This window comes from Coloeus monedula, assembly GCF_965178545.1.
Source record: "Coloeus monedula genome assembly, chromosome: 2".
NCBI lineage: Eukaryota > Metazoa > Chordata > Aves > Passeriformes > Corvidae > Coloeus > Coloeus monedula.
Window position 1 is genome coordinate 82238330 of NC_138782.1, and position 19443 is coordinate 82257772.

A 19443-nucleotide genomic window follows, 5' to 3' on the forward strand; every position below is an offset into this window, starting at 1 on the left:
GAAAGATTAAACTCAGGTATTTTATTTTCATCAGGGCATAATATTCAGCACAGAATAATTGGCTAGAGTTTCATCTGGGTATTTGTATGGGGCCTCCTATCAAATTCCACTAAAACCTTACTGACTCCATTTTTTTTAATTCCTTAGGATCTTACTGTAGTAAACTCTGGGCAAATGGAATCTTTCACTCAATTATTACTTATCTCTACATCTGAGATGTCATGTTTTCATGAAGCCTCTTTAAACAATCGAGAGAATTAAAAGGTCTTCAGGGTTACCTTGTAATAAAAACACTAGTAGAAAAGAAAAAATCCATAACCTAAGTGTTTGTCCTTGACATAGTATTTTTTCCTACAATGAGAAGGAAAAAAAAGATGAAAAAAAAGAAGCAGTAAATAAGAAAAGGCTTTCAGACTACATTTAACTGCTTTGAAGCCAACAATAAACTGACCACAGTTAAACCAGAAGACCAACAAGGCATAAGGTCGTCAAAACCAAGGCTCATTGAGCCAATGTACTTGTATAGATGCCATTTCCATTTTGTCAGTACAAAGAGTGCTATATTGAACAGAGAGAACAGAGCTCAGGCTGACATAAAATTAAAACCAAAAAACATCCAGTCTATTATGGTGATCTCACGAGAAGCAGACAGGTTTTTTATACATTAGTAAACTCTCTGGTGTGACTATTGGATCTACCTTGATGTTTCTTACTTTACTGATTACTTTATTGATAGTGTCTCTTTTTAAAAGACATTATCACAGAGGGAACATATTTTCTCAACCGAGAAAAACTGGCTTTATGCCACCTCTGCTCTACCCAAAATCGACCCAACAGTAGCTTTGGGATTTAATTTAAACAGAGAGAGACAAAGCATGACAAAAGCACAGGGCATAACAACCCAACATGGGCCTCTGCTAGCACACAAATCTTCGCTGCTGCAACAAATATTTCTAGACTTAGTGTTTCTGTTCATGTTTTGCTTTGTTTTCTCTTAAAAAAATATTATCGAGTTAGAAGTAAAATCCTACTATAAAATTCTCCTTCAGAGCTAATAAAAGGCAACAGGACTGACTGATATTTGGAGCCCTTGAAAAGTTATTCCTTATATTAATGCCTAAAAATATTTATGAAGTATTTCAGTTTATTTCTCCCAGAGGTATCAGATTTTCATGATATAAAGGTCATTGGAGGAGTTCATATCTGAATAGGTCCTGCACAGGCTATTTTGTTGAATCCTTTGCTCTTATGAATGGATAGCATTTCAGATACATTTTTAGTATATACAGTGCAAAGTTAAGTTTAGTCCTTGTGCTCTATGATACAGGCAGTCCATTGACTTTGGTCAGGAGAATCCTAATGAGAATTGCCAGAAATACTGCTTGGATCAGCAGTGGCACTAACAAGTTTGAAAGGTACAAGGCAAGCAGCGTCCTCTGAATGTGGAAATCTATAACTCACCTCTTCTCCAGGTTACTCATGTCTTGTCTGATTAATATCCTTCTGCAGGTTTTTTTTCAGTTTTCTCCTTTGGTTGAGCTTAGTTTCTTTTGCATATACCACTGCTGGGAAACAAAATATTCCATCATGAGAACCATACAAATAGGAAACAGAACAAGTCTAATGCCCCAGTGACAGCAATGCCAAAGTGTTGCTCAAAGGATGATGCTGGGCAGGGGCTGGAAATTCAGCAATGGCACCTCAAAGTCACTGCTCCAGTAGGACTGGGGAAAGTTTCCACATAGACCACAAACATGCATGATCCTAAAAAGCCAAACCAGCATTTACATCCAAAGTAATGAGAGCCTTTATCACCACTGAGTGAGTGAACCACAGAGAGGAGTAAGTGAGGAAACCAGGATGCGGTCCTGAGCAACCTGGTATAGTGGAAGGCTTCCCCACACATGGCAGGGGGATTGGAAAAAGATTGTCTTTAAGGTCTCTTTCAAACCAAATTATTCTATGATTCTATGTTACTCTGAGCCGGCTAAAAGCCACCCAAGATGTCCTGAACCTGCATAGGCACTCTTTGGCTAGAGCAAGGGCAGGTTGCCCTGTTTTCATTCCATAGGCATGTCTAGTGACAGTCCTGAAAAATTTCAATGCAATTGCAGTTTCAAATGTACCCTAGAGAGCACTAGATTGCAGTGATATTAACAAACAACCCACTAAGCTCTGAAATCCTTTAAAAACTTGTGGGATTTGTGGACACAACAAACTTGCTTGCCTTTGAACATCTCAGGCAGACAGGAAGGCAAACATGAAGCCACTATCAAAAATGCCGAATCAAATTTAAACACTACTGAAAACTTCATAAAAGTCAGTGAGGAAATCCTTCTTCTGTTTATTATTAATGGTTGCAAGATAACCTTTATTTATAGTGCCTTGGGGAGTTATTCAATAGGATGTAGTGACACTGATGAGAAGCATTATTTATTGTTTATACAGTTGCTTAAAGATGAAGGCACTGCATAAATACTCTGGGAAGTATAATTCCATGAAGAAGCTCTTCATTATGCATCAAAATACTTCCTGCATCAAAGTTATTCTCGACTCACTCTTTGCATCACAAGCTACATTTGCAATGCTCAGAAGGCCTGACTGTCTCCGTTATCTCACAGTATCTGATATGCAGTCAATGTAAGAAAACCATAGTTTCTATCTCGTATTCATGTAGTACCAATAATCTGCAAGGCGTATTGACATCTTTTGAAAAACCAAGGAAGCAGTGGGCTTGTTTGACAGTTAGAAAAGAAAGTTTCAAAAAGTACATTAATGGACCACAGAAGTTGCATTTGGAAGTGATAAAATGGTATAATAAGGACAACATGAGCAACATGTCCCCGTTTTGTGTAAGCACATTAAAATATACCATGTTACTACTAGGCTGTGCATAAGCTCAGAAATACCTTTAGTAATGAAAGACACACTTGTGTCCATAATTTCCAAAACAAATGTAAAAAGAAACTTTATGCACCCAAAAGGCAGGTCACACAACAGAGAACACAGTGCAAAACCTCTGGTTATCACCTTCAACTCTCACTCTTTCAGTATTGCCACTAGTACCCGAAACAAATACGTTGATCACAGGATAGTTTCCACCACTTCTGTTCTCACTTTACACCAAGACCACCATCAACAGTGATTTAGTGATCAGTTAGACATGTGAACTCTGCATATGACCTAAAACACAGCAATTCACGCCAGAAACCACTCACACTGGAAGGACCTGCTGTTTGCCCCATGAGCCCTTTTGTCTTGTGTTCTGTGAATTAGGCTTCTATGAAAATTTGGCTTAGTCAATTCTTTTACATCTACTGAATATGAATATTTATATATTTGAAGCCTGTTATACCAAACACAATTCTCCATCTTGCTTCTTTTTTCTCTAAGCTCCAGGTTCCAGGGTCCAAATTCTCCCAGAGCAGTCTAAGCTAGTTTTCAATTAATCAATAACCTCTAATCAATAGAGCATCTCTGGGGGTTGATTTTAAACACCTGTCACTGGGTAAAATAAATCTGTCTCAGGAGGCACCCATTCCTCTTCAGAGTTCCTCCTCAGCATCCACTTCAGAGTTGGCTGCTCGCACCAGGCACCCTGACTTCTGGTGTCCAGAATCAGAGAAACTGAGTGTCACCATCTCTGAGGTCAACTGAACTAAGCTACAGCAGCACTTAGCCCATAACCTATTACTGTTTCAGAAACTAGAAGTTTGGGAAGCTGAAATGCTGGCTTTCTGAAGCCAGTAAATTAATCATAGAATCACAGAATGTTTAGGGGTTGCAATGGACCTTAAAGGTCATCTAGTCCCAAACCCACTGCCATGCACAGGGACATCTCCCACTCAACCAGGTTACTCAAGGCTTTATCCAACCTAGCTTTGAACACACCAGGGTTTGGGCATCTACAACCTCCCCAGGTGCAAGGAGGTTTAGACTTGTTTCAGTGTCTAACCACACCTCACAGTGAAAAATTTATATATATTTTTAATGGAGGATTGGGAGAAAAAATGTCTTTATCTTTGGGAATCATGGGTACAGAACAAAGAGCCTTTTTGGCTTTTCCTGCAGAAAGCAATCCTCAGTGATATAACTCCTCAGAAATTTTTTGTATGCTGAAAAAGATTTTCTGTTAAACTTTTCTTGGCAAATCCATCTGGGGTGTATTAAGACAAATCTAGTTATACTGATCTATTACTTCTGTCTGAGCACTTAGTTTTCTTCAATTTAAAAACAACATAAGGGAGTAGGAAAATCTTTAAGCAATGAGACATGACATACTATAGCATGCTGTACTGTTGATTAATGTGTATCCCAGGTGGATGGGGAGTAAGATAAGTGCCTACACCATATGTGGTGAGTGCATTAATCAATATTAACATGTATTAACAGGTACAGAGACAGGGTACTGAAGAAGAGCTGGTTTGGGAGCACAATCCTGCTATGATGGCAATGGGGGATTGAATCTTGTTGACACGAGGACTCAGCCTGACCTCTGAGGCCGTGACCTTAGAACAGCACGTGCATTTGGTGGACTCCACACCACAGAATGTTGCAGAAGCTAAAAGCTTACACAGATACAAGGAGAGGCAGGGAAAATTCACTGATCAGAAATATTTTCAGGCTGCAAATTCAAAGAAATATCTCTGGGTCACGAAGTCTCTGAACTGCAAATGATTGGAAGCAGGAAGAGTGCCTAAGGAAGTATCACGTATTGTGCACCCTGTTTCTATCCTCTTTCGTAGATACCTCCTTTTGATGGCCATCAGGGACAGGGCAGAGAGCTAGAGAGCCATGTGGTACAACCCCATTCAGTGCCCTTATAGTCTGGTGGTTTATGTCCTAAATTGACAGCATGCAACGAGTCCCCATTAAGTCTGTCCAACTTGTTCAACATTCAGAGTGTAGCAGTATATGCAGCTGCATGCATACCTCCGTTGATCCACTGAACAGCACTGAGACTTAGATAACTGCCCCACTGCAAACTCTGGCAAGAATTCACCATGATCTTCTACCACAAAGACCTGATACCACCAAACATGTGCTGCCAGTGGTGCAGCATCTTCCTTGGCAGAGTTCTGGTGAGGCATGGAGCTAGAAAACCAGCAAAGAGACGTAAGTCAGTGCAGTACAGGGCACTTCAGGAACGCCCCAGCATCACTGCTCCAGACACAGGAGAGGTCTGGGATTTTCAGGAATAAGGCAGCAGCTCTTGCTCTCCACCGAGTTAAGAAACATCCCCATTTTCCTTCCTGCCAGACAGAGATCTTAAAATACAGCTGCCATGTTAGGGAAACAAAAGAAACAACAATAACATATTGCTTATTGGACCATATTAACATGCCCCACAGCAGTCTCATTATGACTGTTAAACTTTTACCCAAGATACTGAAATAAATGTCTTATCTCTTTATGGCCTTCTCTCTATTACTTCCAGCCCTTCCTACCAGCACCGGAACCAGTGGTTCAACACCCCAACTGCCTACTTTCAAATTAAATTATCTTCTCTAATGCTTCTAATTTAATGTATTAATGCACATGACAAAAACAAAGATTTTGGGTTGGCTTGTGTCTGATCCATGTAGTCCTGTGTTTCAAAATCTTTTTTGAAAGGCTGAGGTGGCTTTTAAATTATAATTTCAACAGATATGTTAACCAACATATTTGAATGCTGATCCTTTTCCAGCACTGTAATTTTGAATTTAAAGAACCTTCTATTTTAAAGGTGAAGAACTCTAAAAACTGCACATGGCAGTAGAACATCTCAGCTATGTTTCATCCTTTGTCTCCATTCTAGGCAATATGAGGGAGCATCTGTAGCTTACATCCAGCTATTAGGATCTGGCCCTCTGTTGATCAATAAAGACCTCACGACTTTACTCTACACTTCAGTTCCAAGCCTTAACTACTCCGTAGACAACCTGTAATTTCAGCAAGGGAAGAGAGCACCTGCAGGTGTTGAATTAATACACCATGAAAGCAGAACTCTGCTGTGTTGCAACGGAGTTAAAATCAGGCTTCTCTGCTATTGCTGGCAGTATTCAGCTCCCAGTATATTTCTGACTTCAGATACATAGGCTACCCAGTAATTTTGTCACATCTTGAAAATAGAGCAGAGAGAAAAATCCATTAGAGTCTTACAGCCATAGGTCATATTCACCATTTGCTAACAGACTACTGTTGTTGTGAAAGGAGCCTGTTCTCCAGTCACACCCCAGAAAGTTTCTTTCATCTCACTATAACTCTCAGAAAGGAACTCAATAACAAAAAACGTCAATGATTTCTAAGGAGAATAATATAAATTATGATGTTAAAAAAAATATCCTCAGTAAAAGTCAAACTTTGGGAAAATAATGTATTTCGAAAGAAAAATGTTTTAATTATATTTTTTTTTATTTTAAAATCAGAGCTGAAACATTGTACTGAGTATTTTCAATGCCACTGATCCCACTGACTTTGGATGAGAAAATTGACATAGGCAGTGAAGAAAAGCCATCACCAATGCAGCTGTTTTTTAAGCAGACACCTGCTCAGCTATGCCTCTGTGGGTCATATCTAGTTGTCATTCCATATGTGTGACATTTTTGAGGCCAGATTGCGGCTTCATCTCCCAGTACCTCGGTAAAGCTGAGAAAATTTAGATGTCTTACTAAGGCCATGTTGACACCTGTCTCTGCTCCTAACCTGTGCCACTGAGTCACCCCATGGGGAGAAAGAGAAAAACCTTCAGTACTGAGGTGGAGATGAAGATGTCTGCTCAGTATTTTGAGTACAGCTGCTCTGTTCCCTGGAGCAAGACTGCAAGTCCTGGCTGGAGCTAGTCATCAAGGTGAGGTGATGTAGGCAGCTGCCTCAGGCAGCAGGCTGCCAGGTGGAAATCAGCCTTTGTTGTGACTACAGCAGGAAACATGAAGGGCAGCAGCTACTTCTGGGTGGGAGAATGAGGAGCCTTATTCAAGAAACAACAACCATTCCCCTCTTCCTCTCAGCAATGATAAATCAGGCTCCCCAAGGCTCACCCTCTCTTTTCTCCACCTTAGTTTTACCTCTCTCCTTGCTAAGAAATCTCAGATGCAAAGAGATAGACTCTCCCCAGGTAATTGCTACAGATTTTGGTGTCCCAGTGAGTGATACAGCTTATGCTACCTGTGACCTTCTGCAAAGCCAGGCCAGGCCAAATGTTCTAGTTAACAAATCTGCTCATTGTATCAGTCCCCTAATATGCACTGTAGTTCACAACCTTTTGCAGTCAGAACAGTGCAGGTTGGAAGGGCTTTCCTTGAAGTCACCTTGTCCAACATCCCACTTGAAGCAGGGCCACCACAAGCACTAGATCAGCTTTGCCTATCTAGGGCAAAAGTAGAGATCATGCAATCTTTCTTAGCAACCTGCTCCAGTGTGGCACGTATGGCAAAAGCTTTTTCCTAATGACAAACCTGAATGCAGTCTCTCGCTGCTGCCCCTGGTTGTATGACCTGGCACCACTGTCAAGCACTGCAGGTGTATCATCTTTGTGACTGGCCTCCAACCAATCTACCTTGTTCTAGATACAACCTCACCAGCATGGACTGGGGAAAAGTTACTTTCCTTAGTCTACCCACCACACTCCTCCCAACATACTCTGCCTCCTTTTCAATGAGGCTGCATTGTCTCCTCCTATTCATTTGGGTATCCACCTGGTCCTTTTCAGCAGTTACCACTTGGACAGTCAGCTCTCAGTATAATTGGTGAGCTTATTTTAAGCAGAGGAGAAGATCAGGAATAGAAATTTGCAAAACACATCCATAGGAGTTTGAAAATAACATGTTCAGTTCCCATTATCCACTTGTTCTCCCTTCTGTACTCACACTGCCCACACTAGGCTCTGCCCCACGTTATTATTAAATTCAGCTGTTGGAACTGCCAGTACCAAAGCATTCACAGATGCTTTTAAAAACAGGCTTAAAATCATGATGTTCCCAAATGTAAATGGGACAACTACTATTGGTTTGATCATATTTATATATGTTCATATAGCCAGAGTGTATTAGGGTAAGAACATATATGCAGGGCAAGAGAAAGAGTACCCAGTATATTTCCCTGCTATATCCACACAAGCAAGAAGTGCAGTCCAATAAAGGGGGGTTTTTTTGAGTGAAACAGTGCTGAAGACTCACTTAACACTCTATCAGAATTTCAGGACATTTTATCTCTGACTAGCTCCAGTCTATTCCTATGGATTTGATCAGCCATGAACGAAGTGAATTAGGTACAAACAGAGAGCATATCTTTCATTTTATTTTCATGTACTCCAAGATGTCTCTATAATGTGAACTGAATATTGTAAACTGTAAAGATTATGATTTGTGCCCCAGAGGTACTCTCCTGATTTGACCTAAAATTCTAATGCAGGGATATCTGAGTTTCTTCTTTGTGCACTTCCTGTCCCTAATCCTTGTCTCTCAATAGCAAGAAAAATACAACCATTTAGATTGGAAAATACCTTAAGATCATTGAGTCCAACCTTTAACCCATCACTACCACTAAAAAGTGGTAGTCCACCACTAAAAAATGTCCCTAAGTGCCACATTTACACATTTTTTAAATACTTCCATGGCTAGTGATTCCACCACAGGGCAGCCTGTTAAGGGAAAGAAGGCAGGTATTGCATGAAAAATACTTCTCATAAAACACGGGCATTCTGACTAAAAATATCTCATTTCTATCAATGTGTTTCATTTTACTTTCCTGTCTTGGGGTGACTTTACAATGCTGTATCCCATATTGCCTGCTCTATGCCTAGACATTAATCCTGTGCCTCTCTTTGACTTTAAGGCAGAGCCAAGAGAGGGGGAGGAAGGCAGTGGAATCTTTTGGCAGCCTGTGTTCAAAAACACAGATAACTCCCTCGCTTTCTCTCCCCAGCTCTTAGCTCTCTGCAGCAGGGAAGATGGTTGCATTCTCTTGCTTTTCAGCTAGCTTCTTGTTTGCTAGCTGAAGCAAGAAGTTTTCCTGGGACTGTGGCTTCTTCTTTTTTCTCCTGGAAGTGTTCAGCTTTGCTGTCTGGAACACCTTGACCGGCCCCACATCACTGGGAGGCCCCACACCGCGGCCCGGAGGGGCCCACGCCGCATCCCAGCTCCAGAGAAAGCAGAGCCACACCTACAGAAAGGACTCTGAATCTTCCAGGTCTTCTCCACAGAGAGAGGTTTTATTATTTAACATGATTCATTCTCATGCCTGCATGCACCTTGCTTGTTAAATAAACAGCTTTTTTTTCACTTTCCTCCAAGAAATTTCGTTCCAAACCTGGTGGGGGAGGGGCTGCTGAAACCTGCCTTCTATTAAAGGACCCATTCATTTTGGACATTTCCTCCCAGTTTGTCTTAAAACAAGACATTTCCCCAGCCTGAGACTGGTTTGTGCTCTATTACTCGTTTTGCATCATTCAAACAGAAACAAAACAGATAAGAATGTTAAATATAATTATATAAAATGCCTTACTCTGAGGCCCAGAGAACCACCGTGATTATAAGAAAATTTCAGATGTTCAATACCATTTTCTTTATCTCATGCCTTCAGTTCAAGAACCACTACTGTTTCCTTCTCTGCCTCACATCTCTCATTGCCCCTTTTTTGTAGCACGTATTAGTGCAAACTTACATCCTTCCTGAAGCATTTGAAGGTTGCTCAGTTTATTTACATCCAGTAATACATTAATACTTTCCACTGTGCAGTATGAGGTCTTAGCTAATTCTTGGACACTAATTTAGTTGAATAGGATAGTTACAACTCTCTGACATTGTTAAAGTTAACGATCTGATACTTTGCAAGACAAGAGATGTTTCAAATCAAATTGATTGTATTAGTAGTTTTATTGAGCAATATTAACAGAAGTGTGTTGCTCCACAGTGTCCTCAAGCAAAGCCTTTATTGGCACATTAATGGTGACAGAATGTCCAAATCCATACTAAGAGACACTTTTTATTTCTGTAAAATACAATTATGGATAGCCTAAAGTCCTACATTAGAAAATTATAACCATCCCACTCTTCTTGAAAGCCCTGTCTTCTGTGGGAATGTATGGATAACTGCTGTATGCAAATCACCCCACTTTATTGACAGATTCTCTGTGTTTCCAGCTGCCCGTGCTAGAGAAGAGGACTATCTGCTGGAAATGGGATGAATGAATTTGCTTCTGAGGTACTGAAGTATCTGGGAGCCCATTTGATGTTAGGAAGAGGGGAAGGTAGCCAGCATCTTGCAAAATAAGATTTTTCTAAGCAATGATATTAGAGCGTTTCAAGTCTATGTGATGAGTGTTGAAAAAAACCTGGTGAGGGAGGCAAGAGGGAAGGGAGCTGGGAAGAGCAGATGTACTATACCTGAGAGAGTCAAAATAGGCCAGTTTCACAGTCATGATTTAAAGCTGTTGAGAAGCACCTCACAACCTTACTTACTATCTCAGTCTACTGGACCTAAAAGGACTTATTCAAGCCAAAGGTTTTCTCAGCTAGAAGAATGCTGCACTGGCCCTCATGCATATGATAAAAGGATCAGTTTCTCATACGGATCACAGACCAAATTCCAAAATAAACTTTTCTTCTCACCACAGCCATGTCATTTACACCAAGTGGAATGTCAAGTATCATTGAAAAACTGCAGAATTTTCAATTTCAACATTTTCCTCATGTCAGATTGCCAAGTATCCAATCTGTGTTTCCAGCTCATATATACAGACACCCTCTCTGACACTGCATATCTATATAAACAGCTGTGATTAATAAACTAATGCCATATAACTTGAAGCAGGTGCAATAGGGTTATCTGGCACAGTTTAAGGTGTATTGATGAAGAGAGAGTATCTTCTGCCACATTACTTTAAGCATCCAAACAACATAAAGCAGAAGAGAGTACAGTTCAACAAAAACTTTCATCTCCATCTGCCCTTTGTATTGGGTGTATTTGCCTAACATGACACATCCAGGGAAGAAAACTGAGGTAATGTATGATGTAATAAAATAACAAATTCCGCCTACAAAGTGCTATGTCAGACCACCACTCAGAGTGTTCTACCTCAGGTGCTGTGACTGTTTTTCTCTGCTGATGGCCTTAGTTTACCTCTACTGATAGCAACCTGAATTGCACATCAGTCCCTCAGTTTTAGACACCATAGTAGTCACAAGTCTTATACTAGGTAAATACACCAAGCAGTCTGATTACCACAAAATCATAGAATCACAGTATCATAGAATGGCTTGGGTTGGAAGTGACCTTAAACTTCATCTGTGTCCAATCTCCTTGCCATGAGCAGGGACACTTTCCACTTGACCAGGTTGCTCAAAGCCCCATCCAACCTGGCCTTGAACACTTCAGGGACGGCGCATCCACAAATCTGAGCAACTTATTCCAGTGTCTCACCACCCTCACAATAACAAATTTCTTCCTAATATCTAATCTACCTTTACCCTACCACTCCAAAGAGATATTTTGGACGAGCTTTGAACCTTGTAGCAGTGGTCAAAACTGTGGCTTGAAAGGGCTTAAAGTTTTCAGCTTGTCGTCTTTTATGGTGTTTTCAAATAAAAGTGCCAGGCAGTCTGTGGGATGTGGCGAGCGTGCCCATAACCCACTGAAGCAAAAGGCTTGTGAGGCATTGCCTTGGGGAAATAAGACTCTATCAAATCGTCTAAGTAGCCTGTAGTTGCATAGAGTTTTGGCACCCTGCTAGATCAACAAATAGAAAAGGCAATAAAGACCATCCCAGCTAATAGGGTGAAGAAGCCTACATGGCAAACACTTCTGCCATTTCTTCTGTGTTTTGCTGCTTTCTCCCCAAGTACAAATTACTTCCTGTGCCTACAATTTTCAAGAGAGAGCCTTGAAAACTGTGTATGATGCAGCAAAGTTTGACAGCAATCCGGCAAGGTGGGCAGCTGAAAAAGGAGGCAGCAGCAATCAGGGGAGAACTGCAGACAATTGTTCCACAGTCGAATTGTAAGCCTGCGCTTGTAAACTAAAAAATCTATCTCAGATAATTGACATTTATTTGATTGAAACAGCAGGGTGCCCTCCATCAGAATGGGAGGAGACCATATGGAACAACAGTATGAGTGGAGATAATGTTTGTCTGCTGAGTGTGTCAATGTGTTTAGAGATTATTCATCGGGCCCTAGGGATTCCAGTATGGTAATGTTTCAGCTAAATTAGAATCAGATTAATTGCTCTAATCTAATGAAAAGACAATGTTTATCAAATTATTGCTCCTTCACCACACGATATTGTGGTGTCATTACTCTTTGAGTTTAAAAAAAATAAAAATAAAAAGGCTCTCTTGTATCACATCTGCTCATGAGCTCCTTAACAGTGCTGATTTCTGCACAAGAGAGTTAGTGCAGTTTATAACTCTATGAAGAAATTAATTAATTAGAGTGAAAGTTTGGTAGAAGACAAATTCTCCATACTGTGGGTAGACCCGAAATTATATTAATGGGAATGACTTTGCCTTGTTTTGGACTTAGGCTTTTTTTGGAGGGACTTTATTTTTGCTCAAATTTTGATACTTTTTTGCCTGTTTTAAATTTTATTTTAGTGGAATAAGCTTGGTTCTTTCATAGTAAGTAGCACTAAAACTTAAACGTAGTAAAAAAATTACCATTTTTCTCATTTTCTTTCATCTTCTTTAATTTAAATTGCATCTGAAAATTGCAATTAAATGACTAAAATAACTGAGTGTGCAGATAAGATGCCTAAAATCCTTCAGATATACTTACCATTGTTTAACACTTAGGGTCATTTTAGATCACCTGTGAAATGCCAACTCAGAGGAGATACAGAGCTCTTCAGCTACTTTAAAATGCAATGGAAATCTGCAGTTCTGGTAGCACTGCACTGCAAGTGCTGAGTACCTCAGAAAGTCAGTTACTCCTTTAATCTTTCCACAGCTTGAGTGGTGCAATAGCCTCCAAAGATGTCTTTTAAAAGCTGATTCCAGGTTTTTTACCCTTGGCATTTTAGAACACTTTCAGTGTATGTTATGCATGCTAAAACGCAACATTAAAATATCAGCCCTTTTAAAAATTTATCTAGTAAGCACAATCCTCAAAAGGGGTAGAAGCATGACCTCTTCTCAAAAGTGCTAATAAACCCACCAGGAATACACCTCCAGTCTGATTTTCCACTGTGTTGCCCTGACGTGATGCTACTGAAAAGCACTGGGACATTTGCACAGGACTTTGTGTATCAAACCAGAACAATAGAAGACAGTCAGTCACTTTGTCTCAGCTTAATTTATAATGGTGACACTGTGCTTGTGAGGCATTCAGGCTATGTGCTTAAGAGAGCACTGAACAAATATTTTCTAGGCTTCTATAGTAACTAATAGTTTTTCCTGCCTTAAAAGGGTCATATATCCTCCCAAGACATATTTCATTGAAATTTTATTTAATAAAAGTGAATACCTTTGTTAGTCAAGTGTTCATTTTGCCTATTAAAACACATAGTTTATAAAAGTGGGCTAAATGCAACCGCAAAAGGGATTGAATGCTGAGCAGAAAGCACTGCTTATACATTCTGTCCCCAGTAGCTTTCTCTCCCAAGTGCAATTTGGCACAAAGATGCCAAGTTTTTAAGGCCAGAACCTGTGCTGGCAGGATATTTGTTGTGCTAATATTTTAGGATTCGGTGTTTTCATAAGCCATTTCCCTCCCCCTGCATTTTTCTCAGACATATACAGCTAAGTTTTCTAGCCTTCTGGAGAGACCAACTCTCCTTCAATCTTTCTTTGTGAGACATTAGAAGTTCATGGCAACTCTCCCACATAAAGCTTTAAGTTTTAAGCCTTACTTTATAAAACATAGATCAGAAGTGTTGCGACATGAGCAATGTAAATTGGGCTGCATAAACCAAATGCTCTCTGAAGCCATGATGACAAAGCCCTAGGCACTTGTTCTTTTCGAAGTTTCAATACAAAGCTGTTGTTAAAACCTATTTGGCTACCTAGTTTTTTATGTATCTGTTTGAAACTAACAGACCATCTGCCCTCTTTCCCAGATTCTTCCCACTACTTTTGAAGTGAGTAAGGCTCCAGAAAGAGCCATGGTGGATAGCAGACAGACGCTTACTCTGTCATCACTTGGTGCTTGGATCTAACTTCATACCTTTTGTTCTGAGAGCTCCAGCAACAGCTTCCCCGTTGTTTGCCCTGCTGTAGGAGCTGTGAACCACCAGCCCAGCCACTCTCCACTGGACTCCTGAGCTCTGTACAGTACAAAGATCCACAGTCACATCGTGCTGGGCATGGAAACACTCTTCTCACAGATATATATAACTTAAGGATGATGCGGCTTGCTGAGGAATACTGTGACTCTCTGAATAATCCACATCTTAAAAACACTATTCAGGAAAAATATACTAGTTTAGTATGGATCCATAAGCTTTGAAATACAGATGGCTAATCTAAATGCTTAATTTAAATAAATGACTTATTCATGATCTTTAAATTATCCACTACCATTATTTGGAAGTGATTTAAAGTAGCTGTAGTCCCACACGGGAGAAATGGTTACATGCTGTCGGGGAACCTTTGTTGGTAAAATGTACGGATTTATCTGTTTTGAAGCAAAAAAACGTTGTACACATAGGACACTCCATGTGGTAATGAATTAGAAGATTTGCAAACTAGCAGCAGGGGATAGTGTTTCTGAAGAAAAGTCCTTTACTAGAATCGGCAGGGTACTTCAAAATTGCTATTATTACTATCTATTAAAAATCACGGTGTTAAAAATGCATAGAATGCTCTACAAAAAGATTAATGTTATGGTTTATTCCTTGCTCCAAAGAATTTAAAACACAGTTCTGCCTCTGGAGACATTGTTGCCATACTCACAGAAGCCTGAAGGACCCAACAAAGTCGACAGAAGTTGCAGCCTATGATAAAGAGCATGGCTGGGCATTGATTTAATACAAGCAAAACAAGAAAAAAAAGTAAGAAAAGCAGGATATTCAGATCTGAGAATTTTGACCCTGACTCCTCTTATGGTCTGGTTTAATTGCACTGTATGAAACCCTGCTCTCATTGGGAGTCAATCAAAGTTTTATTATATATTTAAATGCAAATTCAATTGACTTCAAGGAAGTTTCCTCAGCGTAGTTTGTATGTGTGTGTGTATATATATATATATACGTATTTGAAACAAACTACCTAAATTTTGGAAAATAGAACTGTTTGCATTTTGATTTTGGCAGTAGAGTTTTCATGCACCCAATCTTTGTCCAAACTGGTATGCACGAAGAAATTACACAACTTATACTTCTTTAGCTTATGTACCCAAGCAACAAGAGAGGAGGAAGATTCCCAGATAATTAATTTTGATTACAGTTTTATTCCAAGTTGTCATTCATATATGCATACAAAATTCATAAAAACTCGTGGTCTTCTCTACAAAATGTCAGAGGTAGCTTTAGATCTAGGAATGGTGGCAGTGAGAGGAGCGTAAGGACTGCTGCCCTACTTACTTTCCTGTAGTATTTCTTCATTGCTTTGAAGCTGCACCAGCAGAGCAGAAGCCAGTGCTGGCGTGACTTGGTAAATATCTCTCAACTTCAGTATTCAACCATGGCATCTGCAGGGCCATCACAAACTGTTGCATCAATTTGTATGAAGATTTTCAATTTCCATTTTCATTTACATTTTCAATTACATATAACTTTTTAATCTCTGACATAGACATGTAAAGTACTAAGGGAACAGGTTATATATATGCTATACAAGCAGCAGAGTAGTTTTGCAGCACAAGGGCAACTTTTCACTGTTCAATAACTCAATTTTTATCTAATTATCGCAAATTATAACACAATTTCTGAGCCAACAACATTGTTGTAACTGATTTTCTGCTTGAGCTGTACAAACACTAAAAAACACCTGAAACTGGCAAGCTCATGTGTTTAATTGAAAAAAAAAAAAAAAAAACAGTTTCTGGTAAACAAAATGTGCCAAGGTTTTTCACCTGGAGCAAATTATTACAGGTGTTAATAAAACCTATTTAAATAGCTTTCCTAATACATGAGAAACTGCTTAAATAGCTCTGGATGTGGCTCTTTAGTTTTGTTTTTATGGGAGTAGCCTAGTAATTGCAGTAGAAATAAAATGACTGTAGGGTGGCTCCTGTAAAAGGGTAATAAACATTGCTGTTTGTCACAGTTGCGGACTTTGAAAGACTCACTTGTACTTCTCATCTATGCCTCAAAAAAAACCCCAAAAACCAAAAACCTAAAAAGAGCCCCCAACACTTCTTCAATTGATTTGCCCTTTGTCACTGTCACAGATATGTTTTCCCTGTTTTGACAGGTAGTTGTAATTCTATTAGCAGCCCATCGACTGCCCCATGAAATCGATCTGTGTTGGGCTAGCTGGGTCTTCTTAAACCAGGTGATTTATTGCTTCTGCCTGCTAAAAAAAATTAAAAATAAGAAGGAGAAGAAAAAAAAAGAAGGTCTTTTGCCTCCATGGTGAACAAAGTACTTAAACAGTGTCTGAAAATGAATATTTTTTAGTTTGGCTGCTGGCTGTCCCAGTGGCAGACAAGCTGTGACCTCTTGCCAGCAGCTTTGCTGAGATGCCTCCTGATGCTGGCAGGTATAAATGATTGTCAATTTTCCTTATTAATTTACCTGACTGCCTCATGTATAAACTAGATCTCATTCACCCTAAATGTCCTCAGCATCAATCTATCGTGTTTACCTAATTTTCTGATTTCTCACTGGGCTGCCCAACTCCCTGACACTGGAGAACCACTTGAAACCCATTCAATGCCTATTCACTGCTGCAGACAGAAAATAGGGCACAGAGGTGCATTTACCATTGCTGTCATTCTAGTTTAGGTCAGAAAAAGAGGTTAGCATCATACTCATCTTATACAGTGGCATCTGACCTACAATTTACCAGGATCTAAAATGATGTCCTGGAACTTCAGATTATCTCCTGATATCTGCCTTGATTGCACTAGTTCTTTCCTCTGGATCAGAAAAATAAATTACTTTTTTACTGGCCAAAGAGCAAATTTATGTTGTTTCAGGTTGTTGTGTGGAGCTTTTCCATTATCTGAAAACATGAATTTTTGACTGTGGATACAAAGAGATGAAGAATACTTTAATGTACTTGGTTATCTTAACCAAATGTCAAAGTCAGTTTCTAGCTGCTTTTTCTAATAGGCTGTGTAATCAAAGCAGAGATTTAAAGAAGGAGAAATACTTTTTTCCCAAATTTAGTACCCCTCCTTTTTATATAATGATAGAGTCATTCATTTTTTCATCAAGCATGTGCAATTTGTTAACAAATCCTGAACTATTTTTATCGTGTACTAGAAAGGGTTACAAAAGTACAGAGGTGCTGGATTGTAGGTGGTCATCAGGAAGAAAGCTGACCCACCCAAAATGTTGCAGTAGTGAGTTCTTTTTCCCCCAGTCTTTTTTCCTTCTGTCTCAATTTAAGATCCATTACAGATCTAAGAGAGCACCTTAATGCTGACTCAAAAGGCCCAAGGGGTGAAAAAAAAGTAACCCAGCAGTTGTGTGACTTTAAAAAAGGAGAAAGATGCCTAGAAGAAAGTACACATGTATGCACTGAAGATAAAGGAAGAAAATTCAATAATATCCACTTGAAACAGAGCAAAATAATACAGCTGGAAGTAGCTATTAAAGTTGATACACTATGCTTAGTAAAGAAACAATATACCAAATAAAAGACTGAGATGAGTAGGGAAAGAAGAAGCTGTCTTGCAACACCTACATCAGAAAAAGGATCTAGGACATCTGGGCTTTATTTAGTCCTTTCAAATATTAAAGCCTAATGAAAAACACAGACCATTGCTCAAGACACCACCTTTTAGAAAGATACTGGCGGAACTGATTTGAACAAACTAGCAGAAATTTCTCAGATAAGATTCCAATGAAATGTCTCAGAACTCAGTGACTGCAGTACTTGTAGATAAAGGAAACATTACTAGTGAAAAAAGCACAGCCTGAAAACCAGCACTAAGCAAAAAAGGGGTGCATTCAGGGCAGGTTTTGGACAGGACCACATCATCAACCTTCGTTCCACAAACACAAAGCTCCCTGCTGGCAAGACACCCTCAAAGACCTCAAACTGGATGGCAAAGCAATCCCCAAAATAGAGGTGACCACGGGATCTAGACCAGATGACCTCCCACTTTTCTGGTCTATTCACTCCCACCATAGCTCTTTTCTCTGTGGGTGTGGCCCAGGTTATGATTTTGTCAAAAGACAGGAAGACATTTCCCACCAGGACTTGGGGCTGGGGTGAGGGTCCTCAGAAAGTCTTCAAACCCATACTTATTTTAAAACTAAGCATTGACCTTCTTCCTTGAATTTTATATTGCCAGATGTAACAGTAATTTTGTTACTGAACATGTTGACTGCCAGACAACAGCCAGTGGGACATTCTGGATGAAAGTAAATCAGGTTACTCATTATCACAGGAGAAGCTGTCCTTTTGAGAATCTGTGGAATCCAATATTACTTGCTGAAGAAACCTTTCATAATACTGATAAATGTCAACCATACATGGGAGTCTCCACAGAAAACAAGGACTTGCCAGCCCTGGCAGTTGCCCAATACGGCATTTGACACTGATTTCAGCTGAGTATAAATATAGAATAGTGTATAAAGGACATTGGCCTCCCACAGCAAGGAGACTCTGAATTGAATTTAGTTATAGAAAAGACAGGTTCTGAGGGAGACTGTGTTGCACAAAAAATTCTTCTTCCTTCCTTCTCTTTTCCCAAAGGATGGGACCATAAAGAAAACCTGTGTTTTTTCTTGTCTTGGAGATGTATGTAAGGATGTTAGACTGGAGAAATGTAGTGAAGAAAACACAAATGTGAAGATACCAGCAGGAGCTGTCAGCCCAAGGGGTGGAAGGAAACTGCTAAGTATTAACTTTACAGAACTAAAAGAGGCAGAAGGTTCAAAATTAATAAAAAGGCAGGTGACAACAACAGCAAACTCTACCGATACTTGAGATATCTTTGCCACAAGAGGCAGTCATCATATATGCCTGAACAACAGGCTCCTCTTATAATGGTCAAGTCTAAGGAGCAAATCTACCTAACTTGTGTATCTGACTTTCACCTATATTTTCTGCCCCAAAAGTGGCATTCATCTCATACTTAAGTCCACATAGCAGACATAAGTCTGAGTTTACATCATAGCATACATCTGAGTTTATCAGAGGAGTTCAGAAAGCAACTTGTTTGGCCTGCGTTTAGTCAGATGAATGAACTCCACTGATGACCTTGGTTGACCAGCAGTGACCACAGCAGCAAACTTGACACCTACTCAGCTGTGGACATTCCCACCTAAAAGCAGACAAAATTAGCCAAGCAGTTCTCTGAAAGAAAGTGCCCAAGCTCATTGAGTAGTGGAGACATGTCCTCCTAAGGGATT